The sequence below is a fragment of the Pristiophorus japonicus genome, chromosome 9, assembly GCF_044704955.1.
Source record: "Pristiophorus japonicus isolate sPriJap1 chromosome 9, sPriJap1.hap1, whole genome shotgun sequence".
NCBI lineage: Eukaryota > Metazoa > Chordata > Chondrichthyes > Pristiophoridae > Pristiophorus > Pristiophorus japonicus.
This window is the reverse complement of record NC_091985.1, coordinates 40908975-40928966: the sequence shown is the minus strand read 5'-3', so window position 1 is coordinate 40928966 and position 19992 is coordinate 40908975.

The window sequence follows — 19992 nt, the reverse complement described above, 5'->3', positions numbered from 1 at the left end:
AAGGGGAGTGTTTGCTAGTGCTGTTGGGGAGGAGTTAAACTAATATGGCAGAGGAATGGGAACCAATGCAGGGAGACAAGAGAGAAACAAAATGGAGACAGAAGCAAAAGTCAGAAAGGAGATGAGTAAAAGTGGAGAGCAGAGAAACCCAAGGCAAAAAACAGCAAAATTCTAAAGGGTCAAAGTGTATTAAAAAGGCAAGCCTGAAGACTCTGTGCCTCAATGCGAGGAGTATTCGGAATAAGGTGTACGAATTAACTGTGCAGATAGCAGTTAACGGATACGATGTGGTTGGCATCACGGAGACATGGCTCCAGGGTGACCAAGGCTGGGAACTCAACATCCAAGGGTATTCAACATTTAGCAAAGATAGACAGAAAGGAAAAGGAGGCGGGGTGGCGTTGCTGATTAAAAAGGAAATTAATGCAATTGTAAGGAAAGACATTAGCTTGGATGATGTGGAATCGGTATGGGTAGAGCTACGGAATACCAAAGGGCAGAAAACGCTAGTGGGAGTTGTGTACAGACCATCAAACAGTCATAGTGATGTTGGGGAGGGCATCAAACAGGAAATTAGGGTTGCATGCAATAAAGGTGCAGCAGTTATCATGGGTGACTTTAATATGCATATAGATTGGGCTAACCAAACTAGAAACAATACAGTGGAGGAGGATTTCCTGGAGTGCATAAGGGATGGTTTTCTAGACCAATATGTTGAGGAACCAACTAGGGGGGCAGGCTATCTTAGACTGGATGTTGTGTAATGAGAGAGGATTAATTAGCAATCTCGTTGTGCGAGGCCCCTTGGGGAAGAGTGACCATAATATGGTGGAATTCGACATTAGGATGGAGAATGAAACAGTTAATTCAGAGACCATGGTACAGAACTTAAAGAAGGGTAACTTTGAAGGTATGAAGTGTGAATTGGCTAGGATAGATTGGCGAATGATATTTAAGGGGTTGACAGTGGATGGGCAATGGCAGACATTTAGAGACCGCATGGATGAACTACAACAATTGTACATCCCTGTCTGACGTAAAAATAAAAATGACAAGGTGGCTCAACCGTGGCTATCAAGGGAAATCAGGGATAATATTAAAGCCAAGGAAATGGCATACAAATTGGCCAGAAATAGCAGCGAACCAGGGGACTGGGAGATATTTAGAACTCAGCAGAGGAGGACAAAGCATTTGATTAGGGCAGGGAAAATAGAGTTTGCAGGGAACATTAAAATGGACTGCAAAAGCTTCTATAGATATGTAAAGAGAAAAAGGTTAATAAAGACAAACGTAGGTCCCCTGCAGTCAGAATCAGGGGAAGTCATAACTGGGAAGAAAGAAATGGCAGACCAATTGAACAAATACTTTTGTTGGTATTCACTAAGGAGGACACAAACAACCTTCCGGATATAAAAGGGGTCAGAGGGTCTAGTAAGAAGGAGGAACTGAGGGAAATCCTTATTAGTCTGGAAATTGTGTTGGGGAAATTGATGGGATTGAAGGCTGATAAATCCCCAGGGCCTGATGGTCTGCATCGCAGAGTACTTAAGGAGGTGGCCTTGGAAATAGCAAATACATTGACAGTCATTTTACAACATTCCATAGACTCTGGATCATTTCCTATGGAGTGGAGGGTAGCCAATGTAACCCCACTTTTTAAAAAAGAAGGGAGAGAGTAAACAGGGAATTATAGGCCGGTCAGCCTGACATCGATAGTGGGTAAAATGATGGAATCAATTATTAAGGATGTCATAGCAGCGCATTTGGAAAGAGGTGACATGATCGGTCCAAGTCAGCATGGATTTGTGAAAGGGAAATCATGCTTGACAAATCTTCTGGAATTTTTTGAGGATGTTTTCAGCAGAATGGACAAGGGAGAACCAGTTGATGTGGTGTATTTGGACTTTCAGAAGGCTTTCGACAAGGTCCCACATAAGAGATTAATGTGCAAAGTTAAAGCACATGGGATTGGGGGTAGTGTGCTGACGTGGATTGAGAAATGGTTGGCAGACAGGAAGCAAAGAGTAGGAGTAAATGGGTACTTTTCAGAATGGCAGGCAGTGACTAATGGGGTATCGCAAGGTTCTATGCTGGGGCTCCAGCTGTTTACATTGTACATTAATGATTTAGACGAGGGGATTAAATGCAGTATCTCCAAATTTGCAGATGACACTAAGTTGGGTGGCAGTGTGAGCTGCGAGGAGGATGCTATGAGGCTGAAGAGTGACTTGGATAGGTTAGGTGAGTGGGCAAATGCATGGCAGATGAAGTATAATGTGGATAAATGTGAGGTTATCCACTTTGGTTGGAAAAACAGAGAGACAGACTATTATCTGAATGGTGACAGATTCGGAAAAGGGGAGGTGCAACGAGAACTGGGTGTCATGGTACATCAGTCAAGGCATCTTGGCCTTTATTGCAAAGGAGATGGAGTATAAAAGCAGGGAAGTCTTGCTCCAGCTATACAAGGTATTGGTAAGGCCACACCTGGAATACTGTGTGTAGTTTTGGTTTCCATATTTAAAAAAGGATACACTTGCTTTGGAGGCAGTTCAGAAAAGGTTCACGAGGTTGATTCCGGAGATGAGGGGCCTGACTTATGAGGAAAGGTTGAGTAGTTTGGGCTCTACTCATTGGAATTCAGAAGAATGAGAGGTGATCTTATCGAAACGTATAAGATTGTGAGGGGGCTTGACAAGATGGTTGCAGAGAGGATGTTTCCACTGATGGGGGAGATTAGAACTAGAGGGCACGATCTTAGAATAAGGGGCCGCCCATTTAAAACTGAGATGAGGAGAATTTTCTTCTCACAGAGGGTTGTAAATCTGTGGAATTTGCTGCCTCAGAGAGCTGTGGAAGCTGGAACATTGAATACATTTAAGACAGAGATAGACAGTTTCTTAACCGATAAGGGGATAAGGGGTTATGTGGAGTGGGCAGGGAGGTGGCGCTGAGTCCATGATCAGATCAGCCATGATCTTATTGAATGGTGGAACAGGCTTGAGGGGCCGTATGGCCTACTCCTGTTCCTATTTTTTATGTTGTTGTGTTCTTATGTTCTTATGCATTAATACGGGAGGGCAGGAATGCCTCAGCGCAAGCAGCAGGTAACGAAGTGTGCGTGTTGTACGGTGCCTGGTTGCTGAACGAGGGACGCAGCAACTTAGAGGACCTCCAGCAAGGTCGCGTCCCGTCATGGATCAGCAACCGGCACCTTGCAGCACTCAGCCCGTACAGTAATTCGATGAGCCCGTGTCAGCTCCGTCTAACCACTGAAACCTACCCAGTCCCAGTGGATTATAGTCGGTCCAACCATACAATCATGGGGATAGTGTTGCGTATGCCGGTAATGAGCGGGACATCACAACCAGCGTCGGTATACAGGGTGGAGAACATTGGGGTCATACGGGAAGAGGTGCACGTGCGGTATCATACAGTCCCACCTTTTGTTATAAAGTGGGAGCATGCCATGACCGTTACTGACCTCAAGGGGTGCCAGAACAGGGGTGCACACGTCATATTGTGCCCCCAGCATTTGAACGCGTTCGATCGGCCAGAGTGCGGGTTTGAATCCAAGAGCCGAGAGCCTATCAATTGCACCATGGAGGTGATGGCCCAGAGCCACGTTCCACCTCAGGTAGCATATGCAGGCAACGGGACATACTGCGTAACCACGAGTGTGGACCGGTATCGAGTGCACCGGGATACTTGGTGCTCGGTCGCCAACAGCACTTTCTGCTTCAAACTCCACGCCAAAGTTCAAGTGGCACAGGAACGTATTATTCCGATCCCAGAGCCATCCACGGCACAAACATTACGGTAAACGACACGATCCCGAACCTGCAACAGTACATTACCCAGTTTGGGTATCAGATTCCTTTTCTGCCGGAACACCTAACAACATTATTAAAGGCCATCGAGCTATCCCAAAAACATTATTTCACACTGGAACAGACAAACTGGGACACAGGGAAAGAATTAAAGGGATAAATTCCCTGTCCCAGACCGGTTGAAAGCAAAAACCCATCACCAGCCATTACTGGAATACACATGGGCCACTCAGACAGAAGCCTCGAAACAAGGAAAAACTTTATTTGGCCAGAAGAAGCAAACAGACTTTGGATACAAAAGGTGGCTGCATGGTCATCGCTCTCTCTCTTTTGCTCTCGCTTGCTTCACCTCTACAAGGACTGAGCACTCCGTGTGGGATGGAGAGAAGAAACCACCAACGAGTAACCAGAGCCTCGCTATTCAACTGTGAAGCTAATGTTGAGACTGGGACTTGGATACTATAGACAGTACGGAACCAGAAGCCTGGGGAGGTGGGTGTGGTGGGTGTTTGGGCATTCTTTCAATGTAATTAAAACATTTCGTTATTGTAATAAAAAAAATATTTTACTTTACAATTGTTGTGCAGTGTCATACAATGATGTAAGTTAAGTTAAAACATGAATGCAACTGTAGTAAAACAATGGCCAGGCCAGACCAGGCAAGGATGAAACGTAACTCAATGCAAACGCAACTGCTGTCTTTCAGGAACCGTAACTGTAATTGAAATTGTTACTGTCCCCAATGTAAGTTCATGCAAAGGGTTCATTTATGAGCTGCTGGTGCAACTGTTTTGCAGCCGCGTAATTCCCAGTCCTGCGGGGGCTGGGGGGGGGGGGGGGGGTGGTGTGGGCTGGTGGTGGTGGGACCATGGATACATCACCAGGCTGATTGTCCTCCCCGAGGTCCTCACCAGCCTCCTCCTCCTCCTCCTCCTCCTCGTCTGCCTCTTCCGCCTGCATTCCTTCCTGAGGTGGATGGCAGCCCCGTCTGGCAATTGTTGCCTTCGCCTTATAGCTAGGTTGTGCAACATGCAGCACACCACAATAAACTCTGCGACCTGGGTTAGGGTGGTATTGTAGACTGCCTCCAGAGTGGTCCAGGCATCTGAAGCGCTGTTTGAGCATTCCAATTGTCTTTTTGATGATATGGCTTGTAGCTATGTGGCTTTCATTGTAACGCTTCTCTGCTTCCGTCTGGGGATTACGCAGGGGGGTCATGAGCCAGCTGGCAAGGCCATATCCTTTATCCCCCAGCATCCACCGTAAACTTGTGGATGACTGTTAAACAGGTCAGAGACAGTGCTCTCATGCAGGATGTGCACATCATGGATGCTGCCTGGAAATTTAGCATTAACTGCCATGATAATTTAGTTGTGGTCGACAATGAGCTGCACATTCAAGGAGTGGAATTCCTTTTGGTTACGAAACACCTCCGTATTTTGTAAAGATGCTTTCAGGGTGATGTGCATGCAGTCTATTGCTCCCTGCACCTTGGGGAAGTTTGCTATTCTCGAAAAACCCAAAGCCCTCCTGGTCTGTGCCTCCCTGGTCATAGGGAAGCTTATAAAGTCCATCCTGCAAGCATAAAGGGCTTCAGTCACCTGTCGAATAGAGCAGTGTGTGGCATGCTGAGAGATACCACAGATGCTGCTAGCTGAAGCCTGAAAGGAGCCAGATGCGCAGAAGGATAGTGCCGCAGTAACCTTTACCTCAACGGGCAGTGCAGTCCTGATGGTGCTGGAAGGCTGCAGATCCCCCTTAATGAGCTGGCATATCTCATCGATGACCTCCTTTTGGAAGCACAGCCAAGTTGAGGTAAGATTGCTTTTCCCTGTAAGGTCGTCGACTCTACGGTCTCCTCCTCTGCCCCCACTTTAGTCTGTGAACTCTTCGATTGGCCCCTTCACTAATCCCTTCACTTAACTCAACCTCGGATGCCAACAATTGAGCATTTACATGTAATGGTAGAGAAGCTACAGGCCACATCACTACACTATTATCACTATCGTTATAAATGCCCTTTGTACTAAAATAAAAATAAATATAAATATAAGTATAAGTATAAATGTGAGTGGATCAATCAGTAAAAGACCCTTAAATAACTCACAAATTATGCCCCTTGTTTAAGCAGCCTTCTCTCTCCCTCCGACATTCAAAATGACGTCCGTAGGGCTGAGTTCTGTGAGGAAGGCCAGGGAATAGCAGCTTTTCTCCAGTGATATTCTCGGCGAGCGATCAGCCTGGTGTTGTGTGGGCGATGTGCCGAAAGTTGCTCTGGCCGATGTGTGGGTGATCATCTCAGCGATCATCTCAACAATGTGAGCCGAAAGTTGGGCCAGCAATTTTCCAACGATGTGCCGGCCCAACTTTCCACTTTTGATTCAAAATGGGCAATAGCCTGCCTTTTTGGGCAATGTATGGGCACTAACCCAGCGATGTGAAGAGGAAAGTCTAGCCCTATGGGCCCAAGTTTTGAGCCGCGCCTAGAACGGCGCATTCCCGACCTGGACACCCGTGTTTCGCGCCACAAAGTGCGCCTAAAAAAAACTTCCAGATTCTCCGGCTCCCTGCGGCTCGGCGCAGTGCAGCACGAGCTGTAGGGGGCGGAGCCAGGTCCCTGCGCTGAAAACAGTGCCGGGACCTCTGCACATGCGCGCTACAGTGGGCGCGCATGTGCAGTAGCTCCAGGCGCCCAAAACTGTGTGGGAGGGGCCCGAAGCACGCAGCCCCTAGCCCTGGCCGAATGGCCTCACTGGGGCTGCGTGAATAAGGCTCCTCCCACAGCCAGCTCCTGCTTCCTCCCGACCCGACTCGACTCCCGCTTCCTGCCCCCTGCCTCCGGACCGGACCGGACACCGACCCGACTCCCGCTTCCCTCCGCCCCTGGACCGGACCCGACCCGACCCCGACACCGACCCGACTCCCACTTCCCCCACCCCCCCGCCTCCGGACCGGACCCGACACCAACACTGACCCGACTCCCGCTTCCCCCCGCCCCCCCCCCTCCGACTGGACCCAACCTGACCTCCCACCCCCCGACCTGACCTCCCTCCCTCCCCCTGACCCAAACCGAACCGACTTCCCTCCCACTACCCCCCCAACACGACCCAACGCCACCTACCTGTAAATCTGGTGCTGGGGACGGGCCCTGCACGAAGTCTCGGACCCGGCCAGGCCCGGCCCGTTCAGCCTCCCTCCCCCATTTCCTTTCCCTGCCCCGCCATATCCTTCCCCCCCCCCATCTCCTTTCCCCCCCTCCATCTCCTTCCCCCCAATCTCCTTTCCCCCATCTCCTTTCGCCCCCTCTCCTTTCCCCTCCCCTCTCCTTTCCCCCTTCTCCTTTCCCCCCCTTTTTCTTTCCCCCCCTTTTCCTCCTCCCCTTCCCCTTCTCCTCCTCCCCTTCCCCCTTCTCCTCCTCCCCCCTTTCTCCTCCTCCCTCCCTTCCCCCTTCTCCTCCTCCCATTCCCCCTTCTCCTCCTCCCCCCCTCCCCCTTCTCCCCGATCCCTCCCCCTTCCCTCCCTCTGCTCCCCCCTCTCTCCCTCTATCCCCTCCTCACCCTCCCCTCGCTGTCAGAAACACAGACACTGACAGACAGAGAATGAGAGACACACAGGCAGACAGACAGAGAGATAGAGACACTGACAGAGACACACTGGGGGGGAGGTGGGGGCATCCCAGCATGCTGTTGGAGAGCTCCCGGTGCTGCAGTCGGTAAGTAGAAAATGTTTTATTTATTGATTTAAAAAAAAATTATTTCTTATTAATTTTTTTTGATTGATTTATTGGTTGATTTATTGATGTTTTTATCATTTATTATTGATGATGGCTCTTTATTTGTAAAACTGAAGTGTTTAATGTTTGTAAACTTCCCTTTAAAACCCACCCCCCGCCCCTCCCCCATTCCCTACGCCTGAATTGTAACCTACGCCTGATTTTCTAAATTGTAGACAAGGTTTTTTCGAGCATACAAAAATCTTCACTTACTCCATTCTAAGTTAGTTTGGAGTAAGTTTTCACTGACGAAACTTTGAAAACAGGCGTAAGTGGCCGGACACGCCCCCTTTTGAAAAAAAAATCTGTTCCAAAGTGAAACTGTTCTAACTGACGAGAACTGGAGCAAACTAAATGGCGAGAATTCCGATTTCTAAGATACTCCGTTCTACACCAGTTGCTCCTAAAAATCAGGAGCAAATCATGTGGAAACTTGGGGCCAAAGTTTCTATGTTTCCCAGTTCCCTGGTCAGGTGTCCTCTGCAGGGCTACGGTAGACTCCCAGACGAAATGCCTAAGCCTGTCCGGCAGGGAGTTCACCCACCACCGACCAAACAGGAGTCCAGAATGTTTCTCCCAGTTGGTCCCCGTGGAATACATGGCTGAGTTGTCGGTGAGAAGCAAAAGATTTGCTTGTCTGAACTTGCAGACAGGCAGCTTGCAGAATCCCATCACTGCACAGCTGTGGAAAGATTTCATTCTTAATTGCTTCAGGCAAAGTTCATGTTTCAGACAAAGTTTGTGCCATTCACCACTTCCTGTTGGACACGTCATTCAGGTAACTTACATGCTTCACTTAGGTCAGGTGGAATTCTTAGTAAATTGCAACATTTTGCGGGCAGCAGATTTTGCAGGTTTTTATCATTTGTATACAGGTACCACTGGAGGAAAGAAAACAAAGACTTGCATTTATATACTACCTTTCATGACCTCAAAAAGTTCCAAAGTGCTTTACAACCAATGGTGAAGTGTAGTCACTGCTGTAATGTAGGTATCACGGCAGCCAATCTGCACGCAGCAAGCTCCCACAAACAGCAATGTGATAATGACCCGATAATCTGTTTTACTGATGTTGATTGGGGGATAAATATTGGCCAGGACACCGTGCATAACTCTCCTGTTCTTCTTCGAAATAGTGCCATGGGATCTTTTTTATCCACCTGAGATAGCAGACGGTTTAACGTCTCATTTGAAAGATGGCACCTCTGACAGTGCAGCGCTTCCTCAGTATTGCACAGGAGTATCAGCCTAGATATTTGTGCAGAAGTTTCTAGAGTAGGACTTGAACCCACAACCTTCTGACTTACGTGGTGAGAGTGCTACCCACTGAGCGGCGGTTGAGGAGTGGCATAGTGGGGCAGGGCTATACGGACGATTCTTCTGCCAGCAGCTAATTCTACTGGAATTTAATGTGTATTTTAGAATGGGCATGTCTGACCTGCCCGAAATTTTGGCCCCCTTATTACACCAGAACTACACCAATTTTGTGTCAAAAAAAATATCAGAATTTGAGACCCACTGGCCTCGATCTTTATTCGAGACCGGGATGAGGGTGGAGGGATGGGAGGGGAGGAGGATTTTTGGATCGGAAACCTGGAACGAAGGGTTTCTTGGACGTCCTGCAGATATTAACCGCAGAACATCTTAAAAATATTTTAAACAGGTTTCCCACTGGACAACCAGCTCGCTTGACAGACAGGTCATCGCAGGGGTTGGGGGGAGTGGGTGGACATTACGGGCAGGGGTGATTGAACATTGTGCGTGTGGGAGGGGGCTGTACATTGGCCGGGGTGAATCGGGCATTGCGGGGTGGGACGGAAGGGGTTGGGAGTCAGCCGATCATGTGGGTCCGATGGTGTGCAGGTAAACCTGTTGGTCCTGGGGGAATCCTCCTGCTCCTCCTGGACCACAAGCAGTGCTCTAAAGGCACTTATCTTATGGATCCGGCTCTTCTCATCTCCTTTTACCGGTCAGAAATCCCAGCTCCCGGGAATCCCGGCCTCCATGTGTTAAAATTAGAAATCCAGTTAAACTGGAGGCACATAGCCTTCTTAAAGGATTTCAGTGACCGACCAGCCTCCTGAGAGCTGATTGGTCGCCCACCCCTGACCCGCCTCCATTAAAACCGGAAGTGGGTGGGTTGTGGTCTGTTTTGCAATTTGACTAGAGGTTTAATACATCTGCTCAAAACTGACAAACTACATAATAACCAAAGTAATATAAGGTCGCAGGTCAAGGTCATCTCTCTACCAAACTGCTCTTTTTGAAAGGTATGACTAATGTATTAATGACTTGTTTGGTACACTAGGACATGTATTGCAAGAGGGATAGAGTATTAAAGCGGAGAAGTCCTGCTCCAGCTGTACAGGGTATTGGTGAGGCCACACCTGGAGTACTGCGCACAGTTTTGGTCTCCGTATTTAAGGAAGGATATACTTGCATTGGAGGCAGTTCAGAGAAGGTTCACTAGGTTGATTCCGGAGTTGAGGGGGTTGACTTATGAGGATAGGTTGAGTAGGTTGGGTCTATACACATTGGAGTTCAGAGGAATGATAGGTGATCTTATCGAAACATATAAGGTCATGAGGGGGCTCGACAAGTTGGACGCAGGAAGGATATTTGCACTCATAGGAGAAACTAAAACTAAGGGACATAGACTTAGAATAAGGGGCCCATTTAAAACTGAGATGAAGAGAAATTTCTTCTCTCAGAGGGTTGTAAATCTATGGAATTCTCTGCCCCAGAGAGCTGTGGAGGCTGGGTCATTGAATATATTTAAGGCGTAGACAGATCTTTGAGCAATAAGGGAATAAAGGGTTATGGGGAGCGGGCAGGGAAGTGGAGCTGAGTCCATGATCAGATCAGCCGTGATCTTATTAAATGGCGGAGCAGGATTGAGGGGCCAAATGGTCTACTCCTGCTCCTATTTCTTTTGTTCTTATGTTCTTATCATGCTTTGGATTTAGGGGTCTAACTCTCTCTAGATATGATTGCTGGCTCCCCCCTTCCCCATTCTCCTCCTCCCCTTCCCCCTTCTCCTCCTCCCCTTCCCCCTTCTCCTCCTCCCTCCCTTCCCCCTTCTCCTCCTCCCCTTCCCCCTTCTCCTCCTCCCCCCTTCTCCCCATCCCTCCCCCTTCCCTCCCTCTGCTCCCCCCCCTCTCTCCCTCTACCCACTCCTCCCCCTCCCCTCGCTGTCAGAAACACAGACACTGACAGACAGAGAATGAGAGACACACACAGACAGACAGACAGAGAGATAGAGACACTGACAGAGACACACTGGGGGGGGGGGGGGCATCCCAGCACGCTGTTGGAGGGCTCCCGGTGCTGCAGTCGGTAAGTAGAAAATGTTTTATTTATTGATTTAAAAAAAAATTATTTCTTATTAATTTTTTTTGATTGATTTATTGGTTGATTTATTGATGTTTTTAATCATTTATTATTGATGATGGCTCTTTATTTGTAAAACTGAAGTGTTTAATGTTTGTAAACTTCCCTTTCAACCCCCACGCCCCCCATTCCCTATGCCTGAATTGTAACGTACGCCTGATTTTCTAAATTGTAGACAAGGTTTTTTCGAGCGTACAAAAATCTTCACTTACTCCATTCTAAGTTAGTTTGGAGTAAGTTTTCACTGACGGAACTTTGAAAACAGGCGTAAGTGGCCGGACACGCCCCCTTTTGAAAAAAATCTGTTCCAAAGTGAAACTGTTCTAACTGACGAGAACTGGAGCAAACTAAATGGCGAGAATTCCGATTTCTAAGATACTCCATTCTACACCAGTTGCTCCTAAAATTCAGGAGCAAATCATGTGGAAACTTGGGGCCAAAGTTTCTATGTTTCCCAGTTCCCTGGTCAGGTGTCCTCTGCAGGGCTACGGTAGACTCCCAGACGAAATGCCTAAGCCTGTCCGGCAGGGAGTTCACCCACCACCGACCAAACAGGAGTCCAGAATGTTTCTCCCAGTTGGTCCCCGCGGAATACATGGCTGAGTTGTCGGTGAGAAGCAAAAGATTTGCTTGTCTGAACTTGCAGACAGGCAGCTTGCAGAATCCCATCACTGCACAGCTGTGGAAAGATTTCATTCTTAATTGCTTCAGGCAAAGTTCATGTTTCAGACAAAGTTTGTGCCATTCACCACTTCCTGTTGGACACGTCATTCAGGTAACTTACATGCTTCACTTAGGTCAGGTGGAATTCTTAGTAAATTGCAACATTTTGCGGGCAGCAGATTTTGCAGGTTTTTATCATTTGTATACAGGCACCACTGGAGGAAAGAAAACAAAGACTTGCATTTATATACTACCTTTCATGACCTCAAAAAGTTCCAAAGTGCTTTACAACCAATGGTGAAGTGTAGTCACTGCTGTAATGTAGGTATCACGGCAGCCAATCTGCACGCAGCAAGCTCCCACAAACAGCAATGTGATAATGACCCGATAATCTGTTTTAGTGATGTTGATTGGGGGATAAATATTGGCCAGGATACCGTGCATAACTCTCCTGTTCTTCTTCGAAATAGTGCCATGGGATCTTTTTTATCCACCTGAGATAGCAGACGGTTTAACGTCTCATTTGAAAGATGGCACCTCTGACAGTGCAGCGCTTCCTCAGTATTGCACAGGAGTGTCAGCCTAGATATTTGTGCAGAAGTTTCTAGAGTGGGACTTGAACCCACAACCTTCTGACTTACGTGGTGAGAGTGCTACTCACTGAGCGGCGGTTGAGGAGTGGCATAGTGGGGCAGGGCTATACGGACGATTTTTCTGCCAGCAGCTAATTCTACTGGAATTTAATGTGTATTTTAGAATGGGCATGTCTGACCTGCCCTAAATTCTGGCCCCCTTATTGCACCAGAACTACACCAATTTTGTGTCAAAGAAAATATCAGAATTTGAGACCCACTGGCCTCGATCTTTATTCGAGGCCGGGATGAGGGTGGAGGGATGGGAGGGGAGGAGGATTTTTGGATCGGAAACCTGGAACGAAGGGTTTCTTGGACGTCCTGCAGATATTAACCGCAGAACATCTTAAAAATGTTTTAAACAGGTTTCCCACTGGACAACCAGCCCGCTTGACAGGCAGGTCATCGCAGGGGTTGGGGGGAGTGGGTGGACATTACGGGCAGGGGTGATTGAACATTGTGCGTGTGGGAGGGGGCTGTACATTGGCCGGGGTGAATCGGGCATTGCGGGGTGGGACGGAAGGGGTTAGGAGTCAGCCGATCATGTGGGTCCGATTGTGTGCAGGTAAACCTGTTGGTCCTGGGGGAATCCTCCTGCTCCTCCTGGACCACAAGCAGTGCTCTAAAGGCACTTATCTTATGGATCCGGCCCTTCTCATCTCCTTTTACCAGTCAGAAATCCCAGCTCCCGGGAATCCCGGCCTCCAAGTGTTAAAATTAGAAATCCAGTTAAACTGGAGGCACATAGCCTTCTTAAAGGATTTCAGTGACCGACCAGCCTCCTGAGAGCTGATTGGTCGCCCACCCCTGACCCGCCTCCATTAAAACCGGAAGTGGGTGGGTTGTGGTCTGTTTTGCAATTTGACTAGAGGTTTAATACATCTGCTCAAAACTGACAAACTACATAATAACCAAAGTAATATAAGGTCGCAGGTCAAGGTCATCTCTCTACCAAACTGCTCTTTTTGAAAGGTATGACTAATGTATTAATGACTTGTTTGGTACACTAGGACATGTATTGCAAGAGGGATAGAGTATTAAAGCGGAGAAGTCCTGCTCCAGCTGTACAGGGTATTGGTGAGGCCACACCTGGAGTACTGCGCACAGTTTTGGTCTCTGTATTTAAGGAAGGATATACTTGCATTGGAGGCAGTTCAGTGAAGGTTCACTAGGTTGATTCCGGAGTTGAGGGGGTTGACTTATGAGGATAGGTTGAGTAGGTTGGGTCTATACACATTGGAGTTCAGAGGAATGATAGGTGATCTTATCGAAACATATAAGGTCATGAGGGGGCTCGACAAGTTGGACGCAGGAAGGATATTTCCACTCATAGGAGAAACTAAAACTAAGGGACATAGACTTAGAATAAAGGGCCCATTTAAAAATGAGATGAAGAGAAATTTCTTCTCTCAGAGAGTTGTAAATCTATGGAATTCTCTGCCCCAGAGAGCTGTGGAGGCTGGGTCATTGAATATATTTAAGGCGTAGACAGATCTTTGAGCAATAAGGGAATAAAGGGTTATGGGGAGCGGGCAGGGAAGTGGAGCTGAGTCCATGATCAGATCAGCCGTGATCTTATTAAATGGCGGAGCAGGATTGAGGGGCCAAATGGTCTACTCCTGCTCCTATTTCTTTTGTTCTTATGTTCTTATCATGCTTTGGATTTAGGGGTCTAACTCTCTCTAGATATGATTGCTGGCTCCCCCCTTCCCCATTCTCCTCCTCCCCTTCCCCCTTCTCCTCCTCCCCTTCCCCCTTCTCCTCCTCCCTCCCTTCCCCCTTCTCCTCCTCCCCTTCCCCGTTCTCCTCCTCCCCCCTTCTCCCCATCCCTCCCCCTTCCCTCCCTCTGCTCCCCCCCCTCTCTCCCTCTACCCACTCCTCCCCCTCCCCTCGCTGTCAGAAACACGGACACTGACAGACAGAGAATGAGAGACACACACTGACAGACAGAGAGATAGAGACACTGACAGAGACACACTGGGGGGCGGGGGGAGGGGGCATCCCAGCACGCTGTTGGAGGGCTCCCGGTGCTGCAGTCGGTAAGTAGAAAATGTTTTATTTATTGATTTAAAAAAAAATTATTTCTTATTAATTTTTTTTGATTGATTTATTGGTTGATTTATTGATGTTTTTAATCATTTATTATTGATGATGGCTCTTTATTTGTAAAACTGAAGTGTTTAATGTTTGTAAACTTCCCTTTCAACCCCCACGCCCCCCATTCCCTACACCTGAGTTGTAACCTACGCCTGATTTTCTAAATTGTAGACAAGGTTTTTTCGAGCGTACAAAAATCTTCACTTACTCCATTCTAAGTTAGTTTGGAGTAAGTTTTCACTGACGAAACTTTGAAAACAGGCGTAAGTGGCCGGACACGCCCCCTTTTGAAAAAAATCTGTTCCAAAGTGAAACTGTTCTTACTGACGAGAACTGGAGCAAACTAAATGGCGAGAATTCCGATTTCTAAGATACTCCATTCTACACCAGTTGCTCCTAAAAATCAGGAGCAAATCATGTGGAAACTTGGGGCCAAAGTTTCTATGTTTCCCAGTTCCCTGGTCAGATGTCCTCTGCAGGGCTACGGTAGACTCCCAGACGAAATGCCTAAGCCTGTCCGGCAGGGAGTTCACCCACCACCGACCAAACAGGAGTCCAGAATGTTTCTCCCAGTTGGTCCCCGCGGAATACATGGCTGAGTTGTCGGTGAGAAGCAAAAGATTTGCTTGTCTGAACTTGCAGACAGGCAGCTTGCAGAATCCCATCACTGCACAGCTGTGGAAAGATTTCATTCTTAATTGCTTCAGGCAAAGTTCATGTTTCAGACAAAGTTTGTGCCATTCACCACTTCCTGTTGGACACGTCATTCAGGTAACTTACATGCTTCACTTAGGTCAGGTGGAATTCTTAGTAAATTGCAACATTTTGCGGGCAGCAGATTTTGCAGGTTTTTATCATTTGTATACAGGCACCACTGGAGGAAAGAAAACAAAGACTTGCATTTATATACTACCTTTCATGACCTCAAAAAGTTCCAAAGTGCTTTACAACCAATGGTGAAGTGTAGTCACTGCTTTAATGTAGGTATCACGGCAGCCAATCTGCACGCAGCAAGCTCCCACAAACAGCAATGTGATAATGACCCGATAATCTGTTTTAGTGATGTTGATTGGGGGATAAATATTGGCCAGGACACCGTGCATAACTCTCCTGTTCTTCTTCGAAATAGTGCCATGGGATCTTTTTTATCCACCTGAGATAGCAGACGGTTTAACGTCTCATTTGAAAGATGGCACCTCTGACAGTGCAGCGCTTCCTCAGTATTGCACAGGAGTGTCAGCCTAGATATTTGTGCAGAAGTTTCTAGAGTGGGACTTGAACCCACAACCTTCTGACTTACGTGGTGAGAGTGCTACCCACTGAGCGGCGGTTGAGGAGTGGCATAGTGGGGCAGGGCTAGACGGATGATTCTTCTGCCAGCAGCTACTTCTACTGGAATTTAATGTGTATTTTAGAATGGGCATGTCTGACCTGCCCTAAATTCTGGCCCCCTTATTGCACCAGAACTACACCAATTTTGTGTCAAAAAAAATATCAGAATTTGAGACCCACTGGCCTCGTTATTTATTCGAGGCCGGGATGAGGGTGGAGGGATGGGAGGGGAGGAGGATTTTTGGATCGGAAACCTGGAACAAAGGGCTTCTTGGACGTCCTGCAGATATTAACCGCAGAACATCTTAAAAATGTTTTAAACAGGTTTCCCACTGGACAACCAGCCCGCTTGACAGGCAGGTCATCGCAGGGGTTGGGGGGAGTGGGTGGACATTACGGGCAGGGGTGATTGAACATCGTGCGTGTGGGAGGGGGCTGTACATTGGCCGGGGTGAATCGGGCATTGCGGGGTGGGACGGAAGGGGTTAGGAGTCAGCCGATCACGTGGGTCCGATGGTGTGCAGGTAAACCTGTTGGTCCTGGGGGAATCCTCCTGCTCCTCCTGGACCACAAGCAGTGCTCTATAGGCACTTATCTTATGGATCCGGCCCTTCTCATCTCCTTTTACCGGTCAGAAATCCCAGCTCCCGGGAATCCCGGCCTCCAAGTGTTAAAATTAGAAATCCAGTTAAACTGGAGGCACATAGCCTTCTTAAAGGATTTCAGTGACCGACCAGCCTCCTGAGAGCTGATTGGTCGCCCACCCCTGACCCGCCTCCATTAAAACCGGAAGTGGGTGGGTTGTGGTCTGTTTTGCAATTTGACTAGAGGTTTAATACATCTGCTCAAAACTGACAAACTACATAATAACCAAAGTAATATAAGGTCGCAGGTCAAGGTCATCTCTCTACCAAACTGCTCTTTTTGAAAGGTATGACTAATGTATTAATGACTTGTTTGGTACACTAGGACATGTATTGCAAGAGGGATAGAGTATTAAAGCGGAGAAGTCCTGCTCCAGCTGTACAGGGTATTGGTGAGGCCACACCTGGAGTACTGCGCACAGTTTTGGTCTCCGTATTTAAGGAAGGATATACTTGCATTGGAGGCAGTTCAGAGAAGGTTCACTAGGTTGATTCCGGAGTTGAGGGGGTTGACTTATGAGGATAGGTTGAGTAGGTTGGGTCTATACACAATAGAGTTCAGAGGAATGATAGGTGATCTTATCGAAACATAAAAGGTCATGAGGGGGCTCGACAAGTTGGACGCAAGAAGGATATTTGCACTCATAGGAGAAACTAAAACTAAGGGACATAGACTTAGAATAAGGGGCCCATTTAAAACTGAGATGAAGAGAAATTTCTTCTCTCAGAGGGTTGTAAATCTATGGAATTCTCTGCCCCAGAGAGCTGTGGAGGCTGGGTCATTGAATATATTTAAGGCGTAGACAGATCTTTGAGCAATAAGGGAATAAAGGGTTATGGGGAGCGGGCAGGGAAGTGGAGCTGAGTCCATGATCAGATCAGCCATGATCTTACTAAATGGCGGAGCAGGGTTGAGGGGCCAAATGGTCTACTCCTGCTCCTATTTCTTATGTTCTTATGTTCTTATCATGCTTTGGATTTAGGGGTCTAACTCTCTCTAGATATGATTGCCGACGTCCACTGAGGCTATTTATTATCCTAGATTAGTGGTGGAGAACATTAATGTTCCTTCAATGCATGTCTTTGACCTTTGGGCAGGGTGCCATTAAGTGAAGTTCTTTGATTCGCTGGCCACAGTTACTTGTGCTGCCCTCATGCACACTGCTGGTTTAGGAGTGTGAAGCATCGCTTTAGATGAGTGGATGCAGAAATCGAATTACCACCTGGTTCAGGAGCAGATCGTAGACTGGAGCAGGGCCTCAAGCTGGAACAAGGGTAATTCGACCTCAAGCAGAGTGGCACCTTGACCTCAATAGAGAAACTATTGAATCAGATCCTGCACATAGCCTTATGGGCTTAAAATGGGCGTAACAATCATCAGGGAGCATAAAAACTGACTGTAAAAGCTTCTATAGATATGTGAAGAGAAAAAGATTAGTGAAGACAAACATAGGTCCCTTGCAATCAGATTCAGGTGAATTTATAATGGGGAACAAAGAAATGGCAGACCAGTTGAATAAATACTTTGGTTCTGTCTTCACGAAGGAAGACACAAATAATCTTCCAGAAGTACTAGGGGACCGAGGGTCTAGTGAGAAGGAGGAACTGAAGGATATCCTTGTTAAGCGGGAAATTGTGTTAGGGAAATTGATGGGATTGAAGGCCCATAAATCCCCAGGGCCTGATAGTCTGCATCCCAGAGTACTTAAGGAAGTGACAATCGAAATAGTGGATGCATTAGTGATCATTTGCAAACAGTCTATCGACTCTGGATCAGTTCCTATGGACTGGAGGGTAGCTAATGTAACACCATTTTTTTTAAAAAGGAGGGAGAGAGAAAACGAGTAATTATAGACCAGTTAGCCTGACATCAGTAGTGGGGAAAATGTTGGAATCAATTATTAAAGATGAAATAACAGCCCATTTGGAAAGCAGTGATAGGATCGGTCCAAGTCAACATGGATTTATGAAAGTGAAATCATGCTTGACAAATTTTCTGGAATTTTTTGAGCATGTAACTAGTAGAGTGGACAAGGGAGAACCAGTGGATGTGGTGTATTTGGACTTTCAAAAGGCTTTTGACAATGTCCCACACAAGAGATTGGTGTGCAAAATTAAAGCACATGGTATTGGGGGTAATGTACTGACGTGGATAGAGAACTGGTTGGCAGACAGGAAGCAGAGAATCGGGATAAACGGGTCCTTTTCAGAATGGCAGGCAGTGACTAGTGGGGTGCTGCAGGGCTCAGTGCTGGGACCTCAGCTATTTACAATATACATTAATGATTTAGATGAAAGAATTGAGTGTAATATCTCCAAGTTTGCAGATGACACTAAACTGGGTGGTGGTGTGAGCTGTGAGGAGGACGCTAAGAGGCTGCAGGGTGACTTGGAGTGGGCAAATGCATGGCAGATGCAGTATAATGTGGATAAATGTGAGGTTATCCACTTTGGTGGCAAAAACACGAGGGCAGAATATTATCTGAATGGCGGCAGATTAGGAAAAGGGGAGGCGCAACGAGACCTGGGTGTCATGGTACATCATTCATTGAAAGTTGGCATGTAGGTACAGCAGGCGGTGAAGAAGGCAAATGGCATGTTGGTCTTGATAGCTAGGGGATTTGAGTATAGGAGCAGGGCGGTCTTACTACAGTTGTACAGGGCCTTGGTGAGGCCTCAGCTGGAATATTGTGTTCCGTTTTGGTCTCCTAATCTGAGGAAGGACGTTCTTGCTATTGAGGGATTGCAGCGAAGGTTCACCAGACTGATTCCCGGGATGGCTGGACTGACATATGAGGAGAGACTGGATCGACTGGGCTTATTCATTGGAGTTGAGAAGGATGAGAGGGGATCTCATAGAAACATATAAAATTCTGACGGGACTGGACAGGTTAGATACAGGAAGAATGTTCCCGATGTTGGGGAAGTCCAGAACCAGGGGGGACAGTCTAAGGATAAGGGGTAAGCCATTTAGGACTGAGATGAGGAGAAACTTCTTCACTCAGAGAGTTGTTAACCTGTGGAATTCCCTACCGCAGAGAGTTCCTGGTGCCAGTTCGTTGAATATATTCAAGAGGGAGTTAGATGTGGCCCTTACGGCTAAAGTGATCAAGGGGTATGGAGAGAAAGCAGGAAAGGGGTACTGAGGTGAATGATCAGCCATGATCATATTGAATGGTGGTGCAAGCTCGAAGGGCCGAATGGCCTACTCCTGCACCTATTTTCTATGTTTCTTTGTTTCCATGTTTCAATTTCGCTGGACAAAGGCATGTGCTCGATCTGCATGGGTGTTCAAACCACTGCTCAATTGGTTGGGGCTTTTTTATGGTTGGCCCTGGTGGTTGCCTGAAATGACGCTCCTGCACTCATTTCTGACAATTATTGGTACATTTGTTTCTGCTCGTTGAAGTTCTACTAGGAGAAGCCAGCAGCTATTTTCAGGTTTAGGGTAGCCTAACCAACAGTCCCTAAAGGGGCCCCTGGAGGCTGCACAAAAAAAAGGTCAAAAACGTTGAAAATGTTTGTACTTTGCTGAGTTGAAAGGATCTTCCTGGTTTCAGTAAAGAACTGCGGCCCGCTGTAAGCCCACCCTGCCTCGCCCCCTCTCAATCATCTCCCCCCATCTCCAGCCC